Source organism: Zingiber officinale, chromosome 6A (genome assembly GCF_018446385.1).
Source record: "Zingiber officinale cultivar Zhangliang chromosome 6A, Zo_v1.1, whole genome shotgun sequence".
Lineage (NCBI taxonomy): Eukaryota > Viridiplantae > Streptophyta > Magnoliopsida > Zingiberales > Zingiberaceae > Zingiber > Zingiber officinale.
The window spans coordinates 35,720,954-35,732,897 of record NC_055997.1 but is presented as its reverse complement, the minus strand read 5'-3'; the positions used below and the strand labels follow the sequence as shown (position 1 = coordinate 35,732,897).

Genomic DNA, 11,944 nt, shown 5'->3' with positions numbered 1-11,944 from the left:
TAAGACATTAATTAAAATGAGTTGTCAGTAACTCAATTAATTAGTGGACATCCGATATCTTAAACATAGGGAGATTAACACACTCATGATAAGAAGGAGCCCATAATGTAATTTGGGATTTGTGCGATAGTGCAATAATAACTCTCTAGTGGAATGAGTTATTATTGATGAACTTGAGTTGTGTGTTCAGGGCGAATACGGGATACTCAAGCTCGTCGAGAGGCTAAAACCAATTTCTCCTCTAGGTCCCTGTCGTAGCCTCATTAATGACTTATATTCACTTATGAGAAGCCCATCTTGGTGTCCAAGAAGGGGCCGACCCATGTCTTGGTGACCAAGCCAAAGGGGTCAACCATATTCTCCTTAAGGTGGCCGGCCATATGCTTCATGAAGGGGCCGACCACATAATTCAAATTAAGAGGGGTGTTTTAAATTTTTAAAATCTTCTCTTTGTAGATATCTACAAGTTTTAAAAGAGAGATTTTAAAATGATAAAATTTTCCTTATTTGAATTAGGCCACATGGTTTAAAAGAAAGTTTTAAAAGTTTTAAAACTTTCCTTTTTTTAACCATCCACATGGTTTTTAAAAAGAGAGTTTTAAATTTGAAACATTCCTTTTTTGTAACCATGATAAAAAAGTAATTTCAAAAGAGATGTTTTAAATTTTAAAACTTGGTTTTAATTTTTAGAACTTTTCTTTTTTAAACATCACATTAGGAAATTAAGAGAGAGCTTGTAAAATTTTATAAGAGCTTTCCTTCTTTGCTTATAAAACTTTTACAAAATATTTTTCTCCCTCTTTATAGGGGCCGACCACCCTTGCTTGGTGTCCAAGCAAGGGGCCGACCATTAAGAGAATAAAAGAGGAGGAAAAGGAAAATAAAAGGAGGAAAGGAAATCAAGGGGAAGATTTTAATTTTTGAAAAAAAATCTTTCCTTATTTGCCTTGGGCAAGTATTATAAAAGAAGGGGAGGAGAGACCTCATGATGTATCAATTCTTATTCTCTTGCTTGTGCTCTCTCTTGTGGCCGACCCTCTCCCCTTTCCTTTCCCCTTGCTTTCTTTTGTTCCTTGGTGGTGGTTGTGGCCGAAACTTAGAGAAGGAGGAGGAGCTTTTGGGTGGTGTTCATCTTCTAGGTTCGTCGCCAACACGACGTCCAAGAGGAGGCGAGGAATACGACAGAAGATCAAGAGGTCGTTGCATACAAAGAAAGGTATAACTAGCAATTATTTTCCGCATCATGCTAGTTTTTCTTGGTATGATTTCCAAACACAAGAGGCATATGATTCTAGAGTTTCGAATTTGTGATTCGAGTTTGTGTTTTTTTTTTATTTTTTCGAATTTGTGATTCGATTGTTCCTTTTGATTAAACCTAGAGTTATCTAAGGAAATTAAATATTAGATTTTTTAAAAGGCTTTGTCTAGGCGGCGGTGGATGATCCTATACCCAAGAAGGACTAGTGCCTTGCCATGCAGTCCTGGAAGACAATTTTGGAAATTAATATTTAATTAAATTTATAACATAGGTGGATTTGGATCAATAATGTTAAGCATCATTTGCGATCCAAATCTAAACCATTAAGAACAGATAAGTTAAATTTGGAATCAATAATGTTAAGTTCTGTTTGTGCACTACAAGAAAAAAGCCTAACAACAACGGTTTTTCATTGTTGTCGTAGCCTCTTTCGGACTGTTGTTAAATGCTGTGTTGTTAAAAGGGGTGCCCAAAGACAACAATTTTTAACCGTTGTATTTGGAGGCAAAGACAACAGTTTTACAACGGTGAAAAATCGTTGTCTTTTCATTCAACGACAACAGTTGTTCACCGTTGTCTTTGAGCGTCTACCTTTAATTGCAGAGTCTTCAACAACAGTTTTAAACTATCTTTGACAACGGTAAAAAACCGTTGTCTTTTTTAGATAAAAAATAAAAAAAAATAATACACAATTTTTCAATATTATAAATCATTCAAAATACTAAATTTCAAAATAAAATTTAACATACAATTTTCTAACATTCAAAAATAATATCTATAACATTCTGAAGAAATTTCATAAGCAACCAACAAAATGATAACACTATTAAAACAAAGGTAGAACAATATAACACGAGATCTTCTACTTAGATGTCGGTGAAGAGGAGGGACTGCAACTCCTAGTGCTCCTTAATTTGTTAAAGTCTCTCCATTTTTTTTGACTTGTCGGCATTCTTCCCAGTACTCTTGAGGACACCTATTCGAATAAAGATATATATTACAAATTAGAAACTAAACTGTACGCGTGAATCTAATTGCACTGCATAAATGTTACATAATCATAAAAACCATTTGATCTAGTCATCTAACAGAAGTGCAAAAAGCGTTATCTATGTAACATAAATGGTAACCTCTTGAAACAATATGGTGGCTCTTAAAGTCATGAACACGTTAAGGTTTTCACCAACTATAGTAGGAATGGCTGCAGTAATTACCTGAAACAACATAAATATGTTTTTATTTGATTGTATAGTAGGAAGAAAACATTAAGATTTATACTGCTGCTGCAGTAGGAAATCATATTGCTACTCAGTGTTCAAGCCTATCTATCACAACCATCAATAAAAACATCAATCAATATAAGGCGCACAAAATTTGATCTCTTGCATCAAGTTCGCAGATCATACCTCAAAGTCTTTACGACTGATTTTGTCCATGTTGCAAAGGGTTAGGATCTTGAATCTCGTTCTCCAAGTCTTGCTGCCTTGTGTCATCTCCATCTTCAACTCCAGCAAGGTTTCTGGCTTCATTCTGCTGCTGACTCTGATTAAGTTGGGCCGAGCGCAAAGTTCTCCTAGCCCTCCAGCTTAAATACTCAATGAGCAAAGAGTTCATACTGATTGAAATACCAAACCCAGTAAATGAGGAAAGTAAAATGGAGAACACAAGGCTTACTCCTAGCTGCAGAATCAATAAGGGGATTTTCAACTTCTGTATTAAAAATTAAACAAAAAATTTGGGCTACCAAATCCATCTGACGAATCGCATCACCTTACCACACTATAGAAAACATGAGCAAAGAGGATCACAAGTGCAAATTGGAACGATGCATAGGCCCAAATGTAGCTCTAGCTCACTGTAAATAAAACACTCAAATTCATGGTTTGACATAAAGCATTGTAAAAAACACAGATTCAGTACAACAATGTGGCAATCACACACAACGCTATTAAGGTTTGTTGTATGATAAAAAAAATGGATACTGAATATATGAAAGCTAATAGAAAATATTAGAAGAACCTGAAATTGCAAAACCATAGGAAGAGAAAGATGAATTACCCATCGTTGAAGCTATCATGGATGCGAGAAGACCTAGTACACAAGCAAATGGCAAAGATACGGCAAGAGCATGGGGACCCAATTCACTAACCTGTTAGAATAAAGTTTTAGTTGAAAGTAAATGTAAACTCATGAGACTAAATTGAACAAGTGTGTTGGAAATCATTAAAAAATAAATAATAATAATAATACAAATTGTATTTGAAAGTTGAATAATCTTACTAAGAGTTGCTCCAGGAAGCAGAAATAGGCAAGCATGCTGACCATGACAAGAATAGGGACGTCCTGCAATACCCTGTCATGAAAATGAAGAAATACCAGTTAAAACTAACATATACCCAAAGGTCAAAGGCATATATCGCCACAAGATAAGCCAAAACCTGTAAATTGTTAAATAATGATCTATTGATTATACTAATGCTTTTATTAAGGTACAATTTGCAGGTCAATGAGAAATTTCTAATATATTCAAGGCATAAAAATACCCAATATAATAATGCAGCATGACATTATGGTAATTGATTCCTAATTTAATTTCTAAAGAACACAATAGGTTGTTTAGGAAAGGTTCGACACTTATACAAAATTTTTTTACAGTGGAACCGGTACGATCTTCCTAGGACCAACCAATAGGTGACACTTATGATATTGATACAATATATATATTTTCATAACTAAACGTTTTGCAATTAATGTTACCAAGTGAATCTTATAAAACAAATAAAAATAGTCATCCATTCAAATATTAGAGTTTTGAAAAACAATGGATATATTTTCAAATGTGATGATTGCTTATAACATATTATTGATAATACCCGTGACAGTGACATTTGTCAAAAGAAGTTTTTCAAAATTAAGATTAATAAAATCTTATTTACGGACCATAATAACTCAAGATAGACCAAAAATGGATTAACAATTTTATGTATTGAAAAGAATATTTTAGAAAATATTAAAATATTAAATATGATGCCATTGTTGATTATTTTGTTGTGCATCATGAAGATACTTTAAATGAGTTGCCTCTATATTTTTTTTGTAGGTATATATATTCTATGATGGATGATGTAAAAAAATTTCTTGGAAGAAGCAGTGCTCAGAAGATAAAATTGAAACATAATTTATAATTTTGCACAAAGCTTTTAAACAACAAGGACTGACTCTAGTCATTATTTAAAAGGCAAAAAATGTCATTAGTGATTTATCTCTCTACAAATAACTATGAAATCAATCATGTAAGGTGCCCATGTTCAGTGTATGACTTTTTGCCACCAAGATTGAAAAAGAGAGAGAGAAGATAGATGCCTGTTTTGAAAAAAAAAGTGCTTTGCAAGAAATGCTATCCAATTTATGCTATAAAATCATATTTTAAATTCTAGTTGAGCAATTGTGATAATAAAAGAATGGTTATAAACCATTGTCAATGAAATTATAACATTTGTATTTTTCCCGCTACACTTCTCCTCACTTTAACTTCTGCATCACACATCTATCCCTATAACCTTTTCTCCATCTCCCCTTTGTGAGCCCTAATTTTAGAGTCGCGTCCTTCTTCCCATGACTCATCTCTCTTCTCCCACCAAGAGTTCTTATTCTCTGTCTTTTGAGATTGAATGCTAGGGTTTATAAAGTCAGTGGTGAGTAGTTTTGGTACTTCACCAAAAGTTTCCTCCCCTTCAAGCTTGGTATGGAAAGTCCTCCTCCTTTTCTCAATCCTCCCCTCATCGTTCTCCAATCTCCTCCTCTTTTATTCCTCTATGAGTTGGAGCCAAACGGCGATGACGATGCCAGTGTTGGAGGAAATGGGGTGTGGGAAGATCAAGATCAAGTGGATCGAGAATTCCACCAACTAGCTGGTCACCTTCACCAAGCGCCAATGGGATCATTAAGTATACGAGAGAGATCAAATCCTCTATGAAGAGCAGGTCTCCGTTGTCATATTCTCAAGCTTTGGCAAGATGTCCGAGTAGTAGCCCCTCCATAATGTGACTTTGTACACGACCTATTTGATTTTCTTATGAAAGAAAAGAAAAACTTTTTGGCCTTATTTTTTATTGTGGTAGGTGAATTTTGAGACTCTAATGATGCTTGCGAATTTCAGCTTGCCGAAGGTTTTGGAGAGGCACTAGACGAACTCCGACGCAAATATCTGGGATGCCAAGTACGAGGTAACATTGCCATGAAATAAAGAAAGAAAAAGAGATTGCTTTGTTTCTTTTCCTTTGTTTCGAAAGACTTTTTTTTTTCCATAAATGAAAATAATAAAACTAAGAGTTTTTTTCTTCTGATTTTTAAAGCAAATCATGGCGATTTTAATTCTTTGATTTTTTTTTTCTTTCTGTCATCTCATTCTTATAAAACCTTATTTTCCTTTACTTTTACCAAAACATTCAAGAAATTTGCTATCTTTTGCAGAGGTTGAGTGTTGAAATTGAATGAGTTAAGAAAGAGAACGACAACATGCAGATTAAACTAAGGTTTATTGTGCTAATTTATTGTTTGATTTATATTATTCACTGCATCACTCATTTGGTGAAGTTTGCGCTATATTATGACGCCTATGTTCTGCGAAATTAATAGGCATCTTAAGGGTGAGGATCTGAACTCCCTTTACCTAAAAGAATTAATTCCAATCGAAGAAGTCCTTCAGATTGTTCTTACAAGCAGAAGGGAGAAGCAAGTGAGAAATTTGTTTGATAAATTTTTTATTGTCATTGTAACTATGATTATCTTTGTGTTGTTGAATTGTTAGTCATCAATTTTTCCCCCATGCTAGATGGAGATCTGGAAGATGCACAAGAAGAATGTCAGCATACAAAAATCTTTTGCACTGCAATTTACTGTTTTCATATTTTATTTTTTATTTTTTTCTCCTAATGAGTTTCGTCTATTATATAGGAAAAGTTCCTTGAGGAGAAGAACAAGCAACTGACTTATATGCTGGTAATCTTCAGATGATCTTTACAGCTTGGGTGTGTTTCACAACTTCAAACGTTATAGTTGTTTCTTGATTTACAAAATTTGGTAGTTGTTGGATCAATTATTTGGCAGTACTCTATTCCGACTTTTCATTTCTTAGTAGAGGAATATTAATAATGGGACACATTTAATCCAAAGTAACTTGCAAATACACTTGGACACATTTTAGGCAACTATTTAGCCTCTTTAACAAGTCTTCTCTAGCAGTTAACCTAATGGAATTTAGATATCTACATGATCATCTCTAGCTAAGCTTAAGTCAGGCGACTCTTTTGCTAATGTCTAGTATGGGAGATTTCCATTTTATATATCACTTTTTGTTAGACATTTTAATTACTTCATAATTGGTCTTTAGCACCATCAGCAATTGGCAATGGACGGAGGCACTTTTTAGGTAATTAAAAAATATAGAGCGGCCACTGAAAACAAACATTGAAGAATTTGGTTGTAGACTGTTAACATTTTGTTGGCTCATCTCCAATTGCCAGGGATTCCCACCTCGATCTTAGGTCACTAACGTTTTGTTGGCTCATCTGATTATGAGCAGGATCATTAAGGAGTTCATTCAGATCTCGAGAAGCTCATTATCCTTCAAACAATCACCCATCGGAGCCAGCACGCCATCTCATAGCCTTCAGACAGGATCAATATGTATGTTGTATTATATATGTATGTGGTATTATAATTTGAGTATGGTATCTGTATGTGGTATTTGAATGATCGTAACCACAGCGTGCGACATGCGCTACAAATGCTGTGGACGGAAGCACTTTTTAGGTAATTAAAAAATATAGAGCGGTCACTGAAAACAAACATTGAAGAATTTGGTTATAGACTGTTAACGCTTTGTTGGCTCATCAGTAATTGCCAGGGATTCCCACCTTGATCTTAGGTCATTAACGTTTTGTTAGCTCATCTGATTATGAGCAGGATCATTAAGGAGTTCATTCAGATCTCGAGAAGCTCATTATTCTTCAACCAATCACCCATCGGAGCTAGCACACCATCTCATAGCCTTCAAACAGGATCAGTATGTATGTTGTATTATATATGTATGTGGTATTATAATTTGAGTATGGTATCTGTATGTGGTATTTGAATGATCATAACCACAGCGTGCGACACGCGCTACAAATGCTGTAGATTGTTCTTAACCACAGCGCGGAGCTCGCGCTGTGGAGTTGTTGATTGTTCTTAATTTTGATGATTATTCATAACCGTAGTGTGTCGTATGCTGTCCATTGCTCTTAACCGCAGCGTGTGGAACATGTTGTGAGTGCTCTTAACGGCAGTGCGCGGTGCACGCTTCAATCTTAACTACAGTGCGTAGCATGTGCTGTCGATGTCTTATAACTTTTAACAATTTGCAGTTATGTAGCATGTGATGCACGCTATGAATAGCATAATTGCACGCTGAAGAAAGTTATATTTGTTGTAATGTTAGTATTTTCCATTCTAAAATTTTTAAGCAATTCTTTTTTTATATTTTTCTTCATAAATATTATTTCCTTAATTTGTTTATTTAATTTATAAACCTAAGAAAAATATTAATTGAGCTACTAGGCTTATTTCAAATTCTTATTCTATTAAAATTATAAATTGTTACAAAAATTCTGAGTTTGTTGGACTAAAAATTATATTATCTACATGTACTTGGGCTATAAAAATATCTAATTTAAGAGTTTTGACAAAAAGGTACTACAACAAAATTGCTAAAAGACAATTGTTAAAAATCGTCGTAAATTGATGTGTTGAGAAACATAGGAGAGCTCAAAGAAAATGATTAAAAAATTCGTTATCTCTTCACCTGAAACACAATGGTGAAAAACCTTTGTGTCTAGTTGAATTATTGTGTTTTGAGTGAAAAGACTATAATTATTTCCTTAAATGAGAATAATTTTTAACTGTTGTGTTTTAAGTAAAAAAACAATAATTTTTAAGCGTCCCTATCTTTCTCAACACGATAATTTACCATAGTTTTTTTTGGATCTTTAACAACATTTTTTAACTGCTTTATTTCAAGTGCAAACAAAGGATTGTAATGGTTGTCTTTGAACGCTCTGTATTTCTCAACCCATCAATTTATTATAATTTTTTGGGTCTTAGACAATAGTTTTTAACCATTATCATTTGTATTGAAATATTATTATTTTAACTATTTAACTATTGTCATTTCTTAACACAGTAGAGAATAATAAATCATTGTTTACAAACATATGTCTACAAACATATATCATTCCATTTTAAATGATCACTTCTTACAAACATATATACAAACTTGCAGAAAAACATATATATAATAGTTCTTACAAACATATATACAAACTTGCAGAAAAACATATATACAATAGTTCTTACAAACATATATACAATACTTGTCATTTCTCAAGTCCAGTAGATTCAACCTCTCTTGAAGTTAGAAATGGAACTTTGTCAGTTTGAGAGTTCTCTAAAGGATGGCTAGTTGGAAGCTTTGTGTAAGATACAACAATTAGATAATAATAAAATAATAAATGTTAATTAACAAATAATCTTCTAGGAATTTTTAGAGTTTTTTAAAAAAATTTTGAGACTTAATCCGAGTTTGGATGGTACGTTTTAAATGGTAGATTTATTAGGCTAAGAGGAAGCATGTTTAGATACCCTAATTAAGTTGGAAGCTAATCGATTAACTTAACCTATAGTTGGTTAATTATAATCTAACCTAGGTTCTTCCCTCATTTTTTTCGCCGATTGCTTTTCTTCCCCTCTCGCCCTATCACCGTAGACACCACCTCTCCTTCATGCATCGCCAACCACCCAATGTCAAGACCTCACCGATCTCCTCAGCTAGCTTCTCCTCCTTGGAGAATGGCCTGGACGAATAGCAATCGTCAAAAATAGAGACAGAATTAAAGTGCGCAGCGGAAGAGAAAAATGAAAACAATGCTAACAAATCAATTTTTACTTGGTTCGGAGCCTTCGTCGACTTCTACTCCAAGGCCCGCACTCGTCGAGTGCTTTCATTGGGCAATCCACTAACAATTCTCAAATCTTTATAAGAGGAATACAATGAATCTATAATTTAAGTGCAGAAATAAACAAGTATACCAACAACTTCTCAGAGATCTGGAAGGTTGTGCTTTCAATTGTTGGAGTCGTGTCACTCTTTCGTCTGAGCTATGTTACTCGGTCATCAGAGCAGCATCACTCAACCATCGGAGTTGCATCGTGGAGTCGTAGGAATGTCTTTAGAGCAGCGCACAAGAAAGCGATCACAAAAGAATGTTATTTTTTGCTCCTGATGGAAAGTTGCTTATATAGGCAGTTCTAGACGCCTGGATCATGACGTCAACCAACCAATCTGCATTCTCCAAGCTGGCAACAAGATAAGCTTCGGCCATTCCGGGCGCACGGACTAGTTCCGGGCGTTCGAACCACTTCGGGCGCCTGGATCCCTTCCGGACACTCGGACCTCCTTTTCCAGCTAATTATTTTCCTACAAGAAAAGGTTAGTTCGAGGCAAATAAAAATTATACTACCCTACAAAATAAAGTTAGAACAACAACAAGTAGAGTAGTTATTAGATTCTGTCTCATCGAGACTAGAATCTAGTCAAGATCTCAACTTAGATTTCCAAAATAGATTTAAGTTGGATCGACGCCTACTGTTCCCTCAAACGGGGAATGCGTGCTCACCAAGTCACTCCCCTCCAGTGACTTACCTTAACTTACTGCTTTACCAGACATCCGGTCAACCCATCGACCTGTCTGCACTTCGTGCCAACTATCTGGTCGGCCCGTTGACCTAACTGGACTTCGTGCTAGATATTTGGTCAGCCGGTCGACCTATCTAGACTTCGTACCAGCTATCCGATTAGCCCGTCGACCTAGTTGGATTTCTTGCCAAATATCTAGTCAAGTCGTTGACCTATCTAGACTTCTCCTGCACACTTAATTACATCGTTAGATCATAACAAACTTAACTTAACTTACTTTGTTATTAATCAAAACCTGAGTTAGACTGTTAGTGCAATCTGCATTAACAATCTCCCTCTTTTTGATGTAATGACAACCTGGGTTAAGTTAGGAAAAATATGCAGAAATAAATGACATGGCTTAAGTTAGTCATATTTTGGTTTATGTTTGATATTTTGCTAACTTAATCCATCTAACCTTCCCCCTTTGACATTCATCAAAAAATAAAAATAGACAATTTATGAAAAAAATTGCTAAATAAAGTGACCAAAAAAAACTTGACAATAGAAAATTTTTCAGGATTATTTGGGGAGTTAACTTAGAAAATAAGTTAATTAATTTGAAGAAAATCTTTAAAGATTAGAAATTTTGAAATTGTTTTCAAAATCTACCAAATTTTTATAAGATTTTCAAAAGAAAAAGTTTTTGCAAAAATAACTTTAAGATTAGAAAATTCAAAATTATTTTTCAAAATATGTTTTGAAAAATAGCTAGGTTTTTAAGATAGCTTTTGAAAACATTTGAAACTGTAATATACCAAAAATATAGTAAGGATTTAAAATAATTAAATGTTGATATAATTAAATAATTTTAAAGGAAAATAAATGTGTTTGAGTGGATAATTTATCCAGAATTAAGTTTATAAGGATTTATGAAATTTACTAGAATTTTTCTGGATTTTAAATGAGACGTTTTAGATTTTATGGGGACAAACGGGTAGGATTTAAAGTTTGCTTTAACATACCCTATTTAAATGAGGAGTTGATTGATATAAAGTTAGGTTTCTTTATTAAACCCCATTAAACCCTAAGTTGGCATTAGCGTCGTTCCTTCCTCCCCACGCGCGTGACAGCGCGCATTTGCTTGCGGCACGCGACGTCGCCTGCGCGCTGACCCTCCGGCGTTGCATCCCTGCCCACGCAACTGATTGACGTTGGTGTCTCCTCCCCTACCCGCCGACTGCCTGCACTCGTATGTCACCGCCGGAGAAGAAGACACCTCCTCTCCACGCATGACCGCAGTCGCGAACCGCCTGTTGCCGATTTCTCCATCCACCAAGCGCATCCCTTTCACATCGTGAACATCGGTGGTTGCTTCGCCAACCCTAATTCTGCCCATAGTAGCACATGTGTGCCCGATCACCGGTGCCACTCCTCCACCCACACGATCGGTCGACGCTGGCGCTGCGTTTGTTTCCTTTCCTGACCCACGACCATTGTTGTTCCTATCGCGTCGCCACCACGAGTAGCACCATAGCCCCGTCGGTCTTCCCTGTTCTCATCGAGAGTGGCGGTTGTTTCCTTGTGCCCCACAACAAACTGTTTGGAGAAGGCGCCAACCACCGCTGCTCACTCGAGTTTCGCCAACTATAATGGATGTCGCCACTATGTGTCACCTCACTGCAGAGGAAGAAGAGGTAGTTAATGAGGCATAAGCTTATAGTTTCATGTTAGATTAAGAGTATTAGATGATTAATCAAGTTTATTTGATTACTTGAAATGATAAGCTAGATAGTTAATTAGTTTGGGGTTAAATGGTTGATTAATTGAGAGTAATTGATGGATTAGATGTTTAATAATTAATTGATTAATTGAATTATAATTCAATTGATGGAGGGATTAATAGATTAACATAGAAATTAAATAATAGATTGATAACCAGGATTATTGTTTTACTTAGATTGGCTTCGTTC

General features: G+C 35.1%; 1 pseudogene; it reads left to right on the top strand.

The window, feature by feature from the left end:
* The first annotated feature begins 5,094 nt into the window (after window positions 1-5,094).
* Window positions 5,095-6,689, top strand: LOC121994748 (annotated as a pseudogene).
* Window positions 6,690-11,944: the final 5,255 nt, after the last annotated feature.